We start from the raw sequence: 11,703 nt of genomic DNA on the forward strand, positions 1-11,703 counted from the left end.
AGATGTTCACACAGCATCGGTCTATCACCTCACAAGTCATGTATCAGTTACAAAGATGGGGAGGTACCTTTTTTAAAGATGGAGAGATTTGGTGGTTACGGCTTTAACTCAGTGTTAGCATCACCAACAGTGGAACAATCTGATGTTATTTAAGCCTCTGATAGGAGGCCTACCTGATAAGAGGTACACCTTTGGATTATTTTTGACAAAAAAATACTTAACTTGAATTTAACCATGGGAAACAACCATATACGTCCAGAATATAACAAATTCTATAGACAATTGGACTGGATTCTTCATAAAAGTCAGTATCATAAAAAACAAAACTACAACTAAAAAAGAATTCAGAACACCATTCTAGATGAAAAGAAACTGCCCCGGCTAGTGTGGCTCAGTGGATCAAGCACCGAACTGCAAAGCAAAGGGTTGCTGGTTCAATTCCCAGTCAGGGCACATGCCTTGGTTGCAGGCCAGGTCCCCCGTATGGTGCGAGCGAGAGGCAATCACACACTGATGTTTCTCTCCCTCTCTTTCTCCCTCCCTCCCCCTCTCTCTGGAAATAAACAAACAAACAAATAAATAGAAAGGAGCTGAAGAAAACACTATATGCAATATGCAAACTTCATTGGATTCATGATTTTTAAAAAACACTATAAATGACATTTGGGGAACAACTGGGAAATTTTTAGTGGGAAACGTATATTGAATAATAATTATGGAATGTGTCGCTAGTTTTTTCTCCAGTGTGATAATAGCCGTAATGGCGTTTGAGAATGTCCTTGTCCTTAGGAGACACATGCTGAAGTTATTTGGCTCAGTGCCAAGGTATCTGCATGTTATTGAAAATAGTTCAGGAAAAATATCGGGTGCTAGAACTGGCTCTTGGCAGCTCCTGAGAGCAGATAAATATACAAGAATTCTGAAAGCCATTTGTTAAACTACTGGTTTAATTTCAATAAATTGGAATCAGCCACAGGGGGAGTTTTAAGGCCCCAGAAATTGGCAAATAGTGCACATGAGGGCTCCTGCTGCCCCCCAGAGTCACTGTATGTGGGACCACGTGTGGATAATGGGTGAAACAATTCAGCGCGCCTCTGTTCAGGACACGTTCTTTCAATCTTTGTGAAAATCTTAATTTTTTTTTTCCCAGATACAACGTTAGAAAAAGTCCTTCCTTGCTGGGACTCCTGAGATGACAGGGAGAAGGACAGAGCACAGAGAGGGACGGTGCACGGGCATCTGCTGGGCGAGACTCTGAGGCGTGTGACCCGCCCTGGCGCCCCCAGGAGAGGGCGACGCATCCTGCTTCCCCTCTGCGTGTACAGGTCTCTCTTCCTTCCCTCGGGGCCTGGAGTGGGGCTGCTACATTGGCGGTTTGCCCTGGGTTTGCGGGACGTAACAGGAAGCCTGCACTTGTGGTCCCTTTGGACGAAAAGGTCCAACGTAGACTGGGACTTGTGCGGTGACGAAGGCACCTGTGAGTGGCCATCTGGACTCCCTTCGTTTTCCTCTTCTCCTCATTTGTCTTTTCATCACTGACTCCCTGTTCCTCTGCTCTCCGCACTGCCACTTTTATTCAGGAACGCCCCCCCCCTCCTCTGTTTGATCTTCCCCACCCTTCCAGAAGACTCTCAGGACCACCTCCTCTGAAACCCCCTCACGATGGCCTCTGCCCTCTTCACCACGCCCCACGGCACCAACGTCTGTGTATACCCATTCCTAATCTGTGCCAGGATTGAGTTCTGTGGCTGATTTTTATTTTATTTTTTTATCCTCACCTGAGGACATGCTCATTGATTTTAGAGAGGGGAAAGGACGGAGAAAGAGAGGGAGAGAAAAATCGGTGAGTTGCCTCTCATTCATGCCTCAACTGAGGAATGAACCTACAACCTCGGCATGTGCCCTGACAGGGAATCGAACCCACGACCCTCCAGTTTATGGGACAACATTCCAAGCAACTGAACCACATTGGCCAGGGCTGTAGCTGACTTTGAAACTGATCTGTAAGTTCCTGGAGGGCAGGAACTAGATTCTAGATGTACTTGCTATGTAACAAACATTCTTTTATCACAAGTAGAGGAAGCATGAAATATCTATTGGATTCAATTGAATTTCTTTCTGTCTCTTCTCAATACCGTTTTCTTTTTTTCCTTTTTCCATTGTTCTCCCCTCTCATCCTCTTGTTTTATCCGTTGGTCCCTGGCCCTGCCCTTGCTCGTGTGAGCTTCTCTCTCGCTTCCTCTCCTTGGCCCTCCAAGGCTGGAGTGTGGCTGGCTCTAAGCCTGGGCCTCTTCTCAGCCACAGAGCTTCCCTTGCCGGTGGAGTTTGTGCACCTAATTCCAAGGCAAGAAGGAAAACTGCCTCAGAGAAACTGGATCACCGTGCACTGTCCTCAGTCAGGCTGTCTGTCCCCAGAGCACCCGGCTCCACAAAGGAAGCTGTGTGGGGCGGCGCGGGCGGCACTCGCAGACATCTGCCTCACACATTTTTTTCTCTCCCATCCCTTCTCCACCCACCACCGCCCCCCTTGAATTTTCTGGACTGATTCTTGTGGTAAAATCTCACACATTTTCTCAATCTCCAGGCAAACCAGGTAGGATTGACAGCCAAAGAAAGCTGTGCAGTGCCTGGGCCTGGAGTTATCTGTTCTCCCTTGGAGGAAAAACCTTTGAGCTCCGTGACAATGCCTCGAAGCCATGGCCCTTGTCCTAGACTCTGCCCTGGCCCAGGCGAGCGCCTGACCCCTGCTAATGTGTGGGGCCTTTAGCTGCAGACAGTGGGGGGGGGGAGGTAACCAGAGCCCCCCACATGCCAGTGATTCATGTCCTCTGAAGGGATCAGAGTGTTATTAGAAACCTCGCCTGCCAAATGCAGGGCAAATGTAACCAATTTATTAATGCTGCAAGACCAATGTGTGAAATTGGACCAAGAGAAGAGGGGCGCCAGGCCCTCACCCCACTTCCTGCTGGCTGGCAGCGGCAGAGGGAGGCGGGGGACAGAGGATTTTGTCTTCTGCAGGAGAATGTTGTTGTCCTCACCGCGTGTGACAGTGGCAGCAAATATTCCCAGCCGAAGTTTCGGAGGGTTGGGACCTGACGGTGTGCACCCTCCCCCGCCTGGCTGGGGCGCCTCCCCTGTAGTGTGCAGGTTGGGTGGACAGGCAAGGAAGGGGCTTCGGCTCCCACTATCCAGGCTCTGCTCTGAGAATGCAGGAGTGAGAATGCTCTGCATTCCTGGCCGCCAGTCTCTCAATCTCTAAAATGATGTCGTATGCTGGTCGCTTAGCCTTTTACGGCCTTCGATGGGTCTCTCGATGTTTCATGGGTGGCTGCAGTTCCCTTCAGAGAATTTTATCTGTCTCATTGCTTTTAATCATCCTCTAAACAGGTGATTGGGTTAAAGAAGACATTAGCAGTCACCATGTATTAAAGAGTTACTGTCTTTATTATACATGATCTCACTGAATACCCATCACAAATACCCCCATGATGTAGGTATCATTAATCTAGATTCGAAGTTGAGGAAATTAACCTCAGAGAGGTAATGAACTTGCTCAAGACTATAGGTTTCAGTGGACAGGATTCAAGCCCGTGTCTGCTAAACTATGGTCTTCACCACCCAGGATTAAGGAGTAGAATCCTGTGATGCTATTGTGTAATTCAGTGGGAAGGTCAAGAAGCAAATACAGGAAACCTGGGCTGCCTCGCATTTCAGATGACCAACTTTCAAAAAATTGGCTTACCATAAAAACAATGGATGCACATTTCACAAGAGCATAAGTGAGTGTTTGTGATGATTGAGAGACATTCAGAAACTCAGCATGATGTCAGGCTTTTAGGGGTTGGCATCATTATCGTTGTGCAGAACTGTGGGGGTAGATGAGATCTGCTTATTTTCATTCCTGCCTATTTAGATCCTGGCTAAATACATGTCCGTTTTTTTTGTAATGGGTCACTGCATGTCATGTCTCAACANTTTCAGTGGACAGGATTCAAGCCCGTGTCTGCTAAACTATGGTCTTCACCACCCAGGATTAAGGAGTAGAATCCTGCGATGCTATTGTGTAATTCAGTGGGAATGTCAAGAAGCAAATACAGGAAACCTGGGCTGCCTCGCATTTCAGATGACCAACTTTCAAAAAATTGGCTTACCATAAAAACAATGGATGCACATTTCACAAGAGCATAAGTGAGTGTTTGTGATGATTGAGAGACATTCAGAAACTCAGCATGATGTCAGGCTTTTAGGGGTTGGCATCATTATCGTTGTGCAGAACTGTGGGGGTAGATGAGATCTGCTTATTTTCATTCCTGCCTATTTAGATCCTGGCTAAATACATGTCCGTTTTTTTTGTAATGGGTCACTGCATGTCATGTCTCAACATTAAAGGCAAGGTAATGTCGAGCAGGGAAGTCTGATTAGTAAATGTCGAATTAGTGTCTTGTCGATAGTTCTTTTATGAAAGATTAACATGTTAACGGTTGATTATGGACATGATTATTTGAAGGTGCTGATGGAGTCCCCATGCCCTGAAGCTACTAAATCCACCAGTTCATTTCTTCTGGAAACCTGCTTAATGCATTGGGGTTGTGTTCTAATTGGCATGATGTGCCTAAAAGGCGGAGTTGCCTGCCACTTCTGGAAGCTTTCTCTCCTCTCCCCTTTCCAGGGATGTTTTAACTGGTCCTGAGGCTGCTGTGCACCACGAGGAGGGGAGGAGGGTCCATTCCGGTGGTACTGAGATGTACAAGGAAGGTTCAGTCTTCATTCTGAACTAAAACTCATTCCGAGTCCTCTTGTTTGCTTTGGTATCTAGAAGACCGTCCCTATTTCTTCCTTCCTCTCCTATAAGCTATAACTCACCCAGATATTTTTAGGAGAATAATTACTCACTAAAAACAAATTTGTGAGTCAATGAAGTTATATTTATGTATTGAAAAGACAATTTTTAATATCTTAAAAAAGTGAAACCCGTTTTTTTTCCTGTCCCTTCAATATGGCAACACTGAAGGCCCCCCTGCCCCCACCCCAGAGGACTTGAACACCGGGTTGTCCTCTGAGAGTTGAATTAGCAAAATTCGCACTCACTGACAGGGGTTAGCCATGGAGTATAAGAATGATGGTAACTCCAAAAATAAGAATGGTAGTATCATAAGGCAAAGGACTGACTACGTAAGTGTCAATCTCATCAAAAATTGAGCCAGGAACTCTTCCAAGGAGACGTGACTGAAATGTAAGTGTGATTTAGTAAGAGGAAATGGGTTCAATTCTATCTGGAGAGTGGCTGTAAATAGACTGTGAAGGATTAAAGGGAAAATCTGAAGAGCACTGATCTTAATCTTTTAGATTAATGGCTGTGAGCATTGTGGTTTTCCCGGGAAAAGGTTTCCTGCAGGGAAGGTCAGTGCTGGCACCCGATTGGTCCTGGCTGGCCCGCAGGCACGTTTTGCTTGGCCCACACTGTATTGACTCACAGTATTTTTTTAAAGTTGTCAAAATTTTTCATCTAGAAAAATACAGGTGTCTAGCTCTGATTGAAAAACCGGGAAGACCTGAATTCGCCAGACTGCCAACAATGGGCTGGAGCTATACAGCAGCAACTGCTTTTCCCTGTGGAAAGGCGCACTGTCCGCTTTGCCCCAGGCCCCACTCTCCCCTATCACCCCTGCTCCCCACCTGGCCTTGCCCATCTGGGTGAAGCTGTTTCAAGCCTCTGTTGGTGTTTGAGTGGGTGACCCCTCTAGTGGGTAAGCTTGCCTTCAGCTACTTGGGCTGAAATTAGCTTCTTAAGACCCCGAATTCTCCTCGTTCTGTCTGATTCCACGCTCGGCACTCCACCTTCTGTGAATCTGGCTCCCATGTAACTTGCCTATAGAGAAAGAATGCATTGATCTTCTGCCCTGAGCATCTTGCTCTGTATGAGGTGGTGCATAGAGTAAATGTAAAAAGGCTTCAGCTTTGGCCTCAGACGGATCTGGTTCCAATTCCGACACTATCACTTACTAGATAAGGTCACCACGAGGCCTCTCGGCACCCTGCCAGTCATCTTCTCCTGGAGATGTTGCCCTGGGTCACCTTGGGCCACATACCAGAATATTCAAATTGCAAAAACATTTTTGTGGGCACAATTGATACCCTTAAGTCACAAATAACAGCAGCCCCAAATCCAACCAACCAGCGAGCATAAATTTCTCTAGAAAAACATTCCAAAAGAGTAGAAATGAATTAATTAAGGACACAGCTCTGTGCTCTAGAGAGGCTGAGGCAGGATGGGGGCCGGAATATGGGGCTTGAATACAGGAGACTTGTATTCAAGTCCTAGGGCTTCCCTTTATTAACCATGTGAACTCAATAAAGTCATTAACTGCTCTGAGCCCCTCAAATATAAGTTCCCTCCCTACATATCCAATAGAAATTTTGTGAGGATTAAAGGAAATAAGGAGGGCAAGATGCTAGGTAAATTGTACAATGGAATTGTTAATATCAAAATTTTATAAGCCCCAGTGAACACAAGATTTGGAAGTAGGAAGAAGAAGAACCTAAGAAGTCTTTACCAGGAGTCTGTCGCTGGCCAGAGGGGTGATTACAACCAAAAGATTCGTGCCAGGCTCAGAGAACCCATAACTATCAAAGCCTGGAGTTACCCCCAGTCAGACTCCGAATGGTGAAATAAAACAATAATACCCAGTGACGATGCAGGTAGGAGAACGTGGCTCACAAACACTGTGAGTAAAATTGGAAGCTGAGACAAAGGGCAGTTCGGTGGTACCTACTGAAATTTTCAGTGTGCACACCTGTTGACTCAGCAGTTCCCTTCTAGGAATTATCCTGGAGAAGCATTAGAGGTTGACAAGAATACCTGTACTGGAATGTTGAAGGCAACATTATTTGTAATAGAAAACTGAAAAGCGGATGATTAACACATTTTGCATATTCCTACTCTGACTACTGTGCAGCCATTAACATAAACTAAGTAGACACATATGGAGTTGACCCTTGAACAATGTGGGAGTTAGGGACACCAACCGTCCATGCAACTAAAAACCCACATATAACTTTTGATTCTCCAAAGCTTGATCACTAACAACCTACTACCGACCAGAAAGAAGCCTTATTGATGACAAAGATAGTCAATTAACATATGCTTCATGTGTTATATGTTATATGCTGTATTCTTACCATAAAAAGTCAAGAAAAATGTAATCGAGAAAATTATAAGACAGTGAAAATACTTTTATAGTATGTGTTTAAAAAAATCTTGGACTTGCCCAATTCAAACCTGTGTTGTTCAAGGGTCAAGTGTATATTAAAATAGAATGAGTGTCTGTAATGTGTGATTGAGTGAAGAAAAGCAAACTGCAGTTCAGTATAAACAGTGTGACCATGTGTTTAAAAAATAATATATCTATTTTTCTAGGTATATATACATATATCTAGAATATACATAAATTATATATATATATGGAAAAATTCTCTCATTTTTTAACATTGATGTCCACTGGGGAATAGGGGTATAGTATAAAAAAGAGACTTCTCTTTTTACTTTATATACTTTTATGATATGCGAATATTTCACAGTGATCATGCATTACTTCGGTAATTTTTTCAACACCACCTAAGTCTATACAATAGCTTGTCTCACAGAGGTGAGAGCATCAGAAAAGATCCGACTTTTTTTCTCAAGCTCAGATTGTGTCAGAAAGTTTTGACCATCCACCACAGAGTGTTGCTTGCAATACTTTAGCAATTCTTTAAACACAATTAAAAATCCAAAAAGAAAGCATAAACCAATATTTAAGTGAGGAAAATAAAATATAATTCAAGAGCTAAAGCCAAGGGTAGGGGTAAGGCCAAGGAATACAAGCGGGGGGCACAGAGCCCAGAGAACCCCATGCGTGGGGGCTCCCCAGCAGTTGTCCCCCCACACGTGGGCACTGGCACTTCCGGAGCACACCGGCCCTCCTGGACTGTGCCGTCATGACGGAAGCAGTCAATGTCGGCACAGCTGCTGCTCCTGCCTCAGTATCGTTAGCTGTTCTATTTCTGAACAGGTTTGCAGCCCTGCTTCAGAATGAGGAGTCGGGCCCAAGGGGTAAGGCACCAGGGCTTCTGAGAGAGGCCGTTCTGCCGTCTGTGAGAGTTTATCTGGACTGACTCTTCTTGTTCCTTGACCTTTGTGTTTTGCTTCCCTATTAACTCTTTGGCTCTGACCTTGGATTTGACCACAGTTTCTGACTCTGCCTCTGCATCAGTCTTGTATCTTCTCCTGCGGTGACTCACTGGCCAATTCTGTGACTCAGGTTTTCTTCAGAGACTCAGTTTGGGCATTTCCTCTCAACCCTACCTTTAACTCTGCCATCCTATCTTGGCATTGACATGACCAGCCAAGAGGTCAGCATGGGCCCGAAGGAACTATGAGCATGAAAACTACACCCCTTGGCTGGGTGTAGTTACCATTAGGGGTTCCTAATGAGATGACTGAAAAGTCATCAGGAATTGTCACTCCAGAGTCACAGTGCTGTGGTTCCCAACAATCCCCAAGACTTCAGGAGCAACTTGCCCAAGGCAGCATGTGTTTTGTGAATTAAGACTTTGTGGAGGGGGATGGAAGGCCACCAGCTTGAGCCAGCCTTTCTTCTTAGCCTGCCTGGACATGGACCTCCTCCAATGACAGCCTTTGTTTTTTTTCTTCTTCTTTTTTTAAAAATCATTGTTCAAGTACAGTTTTCTGTCTTTTACTCCCATCCCAGCTCACCCCCCAGTGCTCCCCACCTCCCTCCCATTTCCTGCCCCCCACCTTAGTTTTTGTCCATGTGTCCTCCATACTCATTCCTATGAATCCCTCCCCTTTTCCCCTGAAATTCCCTCCCCTCTCCCCTCTGGTCCCTGTCAGCCTGTTCTGTATTTCAGTGTCTTTGGTTATATTTCGCTTGCTTGTTTGTTTTGTTGTTTAGGTTCCTGTTAAAGGTGAGATCATATGGTATTTGTCTTTCACTGCCTGGCTTATTTCACTTAGAGTAATGCTTTCCAGTTCCATCCATGCTGTTGCAAAGGGTAGAAGCTCCTTCTTTCTTTCTGCTGCACAGAATTCCATTGTGTAAATGTAGCATAGTTTTCTGATCCATTCATTTACTACTGGGCACCTAGGTTGCTCCAACTCTTGGCTATTGTCAATTGTGCTGCTATGAACATTGGGGTGCATAGGTTCTTTTGAATTGGTGTTTCAGGGTTCTTAGGGTATAACCCTAGCAGTGGAATTGCTGGGCCAAAAGGCAGATCCATTTTTAGTTTTCTTAGAAAATTCCATACTGTTTTTCATATTGGTTGCACCAGTCTGCAATCCCACCAACAGTGCACTAGGGTCCCCTTTTCCCCACAACCTCTCCAACACTTGTTTGTTGCTTTGTTTATGATGGCCACTCTGACCGGTATAAAATGGTATTTCATTGTGGTTTTAATTTGCATCTCTCTGATAGCTAGTGATATTGAGCATCTTTTCATGTGTCTCTGGGTCCTCTGTATGTCCTCCTTGGAGATGTGTCTGTTCAAGTCTTTTGCCCATTTTTTAATTGGGTTGCTTGTCTTCTTAGAGTGGAGTCACATAAATTCTTTGTATATTTTGGAGATTAAACCCTTGTCTGAGGTATCATTGGCAAATGTGTTTTCCCATACAGTTGGTTCTCTTTTTATTTTAATACTGTTTTCTTTAGCTGTGCCAAAGCTTTTAATTTTGATGAGGTCCCATTTGTTTCTTCTTTCCGTTATGTCCCTTGCTCTAGGGGATGTATCAGTACAAATGTTGCTGCATGAAATATCTGAGATTTTCCTGCCAATGTTCTCCTCTAGGACTTTAATGGTGTCACAGCTTATATTTAAGTCTTTTATCCACCTTGAATTTATTTGGTGTATGGTGTAAGTTAGTGCTTGAGTTTCATTTTTTTTTGCACGTAGCTGTCCAGTTCTCCCAACACCATTTGTTGAAGAGGCTATTTTTACTCCATTTTATGTTACTGCCCCCTTTGCCGAATATTAATTGCCCATAGAGACTTGGATTTATTTCTGGGCTCTCTGTTCTGTTCCATTGGTCTATGTGCCTGTTTTTATGCCAGTACCAGGCTGTTTTAATTACAGTGGCCTTGTAATACTGTTTGGTATCAGGTATTGTGATCCCTCCTACTTTGTTCTTCTTTCTCAAAATTGCAGCTGCTATTTGGGGTCATTTGTGGTTCCATATAAATTTTTGACATGTTTGTTCTTTGTGAAATATGCCATTGGTACTTTAATAGGTATTGCATTGAATCTGTAAATTGCTTTGGGTAGTATGGACATTTGGATGATGTTAATTCTTCCAGTCCATGAACACGGTATATGTTTCCATTTGTTTGTGTCTTCCTTGATTTCTTTCTTCAGTGTTATGTAATTTTCTGCATACAGGTCTTTTACCTCCTTGGTTAGGTTTATTCCCAGTTTTTGTTTTTGCTATACTGAATGGGATTTTTTTCTAGATTTCTGCTTCTGCTGTTTCATTGTTAGTATACAAAAATGCCTTTGATTTCTGGATATTGACTTTGTATCCCGCTGTTTTGCCAAATTCATTTATTAGTTCGAGCAGTTTTGGGGTAGAGTCTATAGGATTTTCCATGTACACTATCATGTCATCTGCAAACAATGACAGTTTTGTTTCCTCCTTTCCGATTTGGATGCCTTTTATTTCCTTTTCTTGTTTGATCCCTGTGGCAGCCTTTGTTCATTTTTTATTTCATGACACAGAAAGAACATATGCGTAGAATCCAGGAGTGAACGTGCTTGTAAACCACAGAGTGTGGATCAGAACTGTGGCTCCACATCGTTAGGTACTCTTCTTCTGAGACTTCTCGGCAAGCAGACTGGGTGAGAGCAGCACGTTGACAAGGAGGTGGTTAGAGAGGTACAGCTTCTCCCAAGGCTGGAGGTGAAGAAACCCAACCTCAATTAAGTAAAGAAATCCTCAATTAAGACTGCCTGGCCCTCTTCCCCCCTCCCTGCCAGCTTTTAGGAGCTGAGACAGGATCTCCTTAGGACCCAGAACTGGAGCAATTTTGTACTAAAATTCCTTATACATTTTCACATCTCCATGGCTCTGAAGATAACCCTTTGGTAGGAAGAGTGATTTTCTCTTTTAAATCCCAGGTCTCAATTTCCTGCCAAGAAAACAGACACACAGCACACGGCACACCCAGAATCCATGAGGGCAGTATGTACTACAGTTGAGACTTGAGAGCATTCACATGGCCACAGAAAAAAATCCATAGCCAAAGTTCAAAGACAACATATCGCTAAAAATATTCAAAACAACAGTGACCAGTAAAGGGTTAATTTTCTTACTTAAAATGATTTTTCCAAATTAAAAAAAAGAGCAAATAAACAAACAGGGATTTCTCAGAAAAACATAATACAAATGACCTGAAAATACAAATGACCTGAAAAGATATGAAAAGATGCCAATCCCACAGAAAAAATTAAAAATGCAACGAAAAGACATTTCATCAAACAGGCAAACATTAGAAAGTTTGATATATTTAGTATTAGAAAGCAAATATCATAGTAGGAAGAATTTGTGTATATTGGTAGGAATTTCAATTACTACAGACTTTTTGGAGTGCAATTTGGCAATGTCTCAAAATTTCAAAGTATTCTTTGAATCACTCCTACCTATTTATCCTA

General features: G+C 43.6%; 1 non-coding gene across 1 annotated transcript; it reads right to left on the reverse strand.

The window, feature by feature from the left end:
* Positions 1–7,610: 7,610 nt before the first annotated feature.
* Positions 7,611–7,732, reverse strand: LOC118982042 (small nucleolar RNA SNORA28). The gene has a single exon (XR_005065463.1). It is a non-coding gene; the product is annotated as a small nucleolar RNA SNORA28 (small nucleolar RNA).
* Positions 7,733–11,703: the final 3,971 nt, after the last annotated feature.

This window comes from Sturnira hondurensis, unplaced genomic scaffold, assembly GCF_014824575.4.
Source record: "Sturnira hondurensis isolate 20B ecotype Veracruz unplaced genomic scaffold, ASM1482457v3 Scaffold0024822, whole genome shotgun sequence".
In the NCBI taxonomy this organism is placed as follows: Eukaryota; Metazoa; Chordata; class Mammalia; order Chiroptera; family Phyllostomidae; genus Sturnira; species Sturnira hondurensis.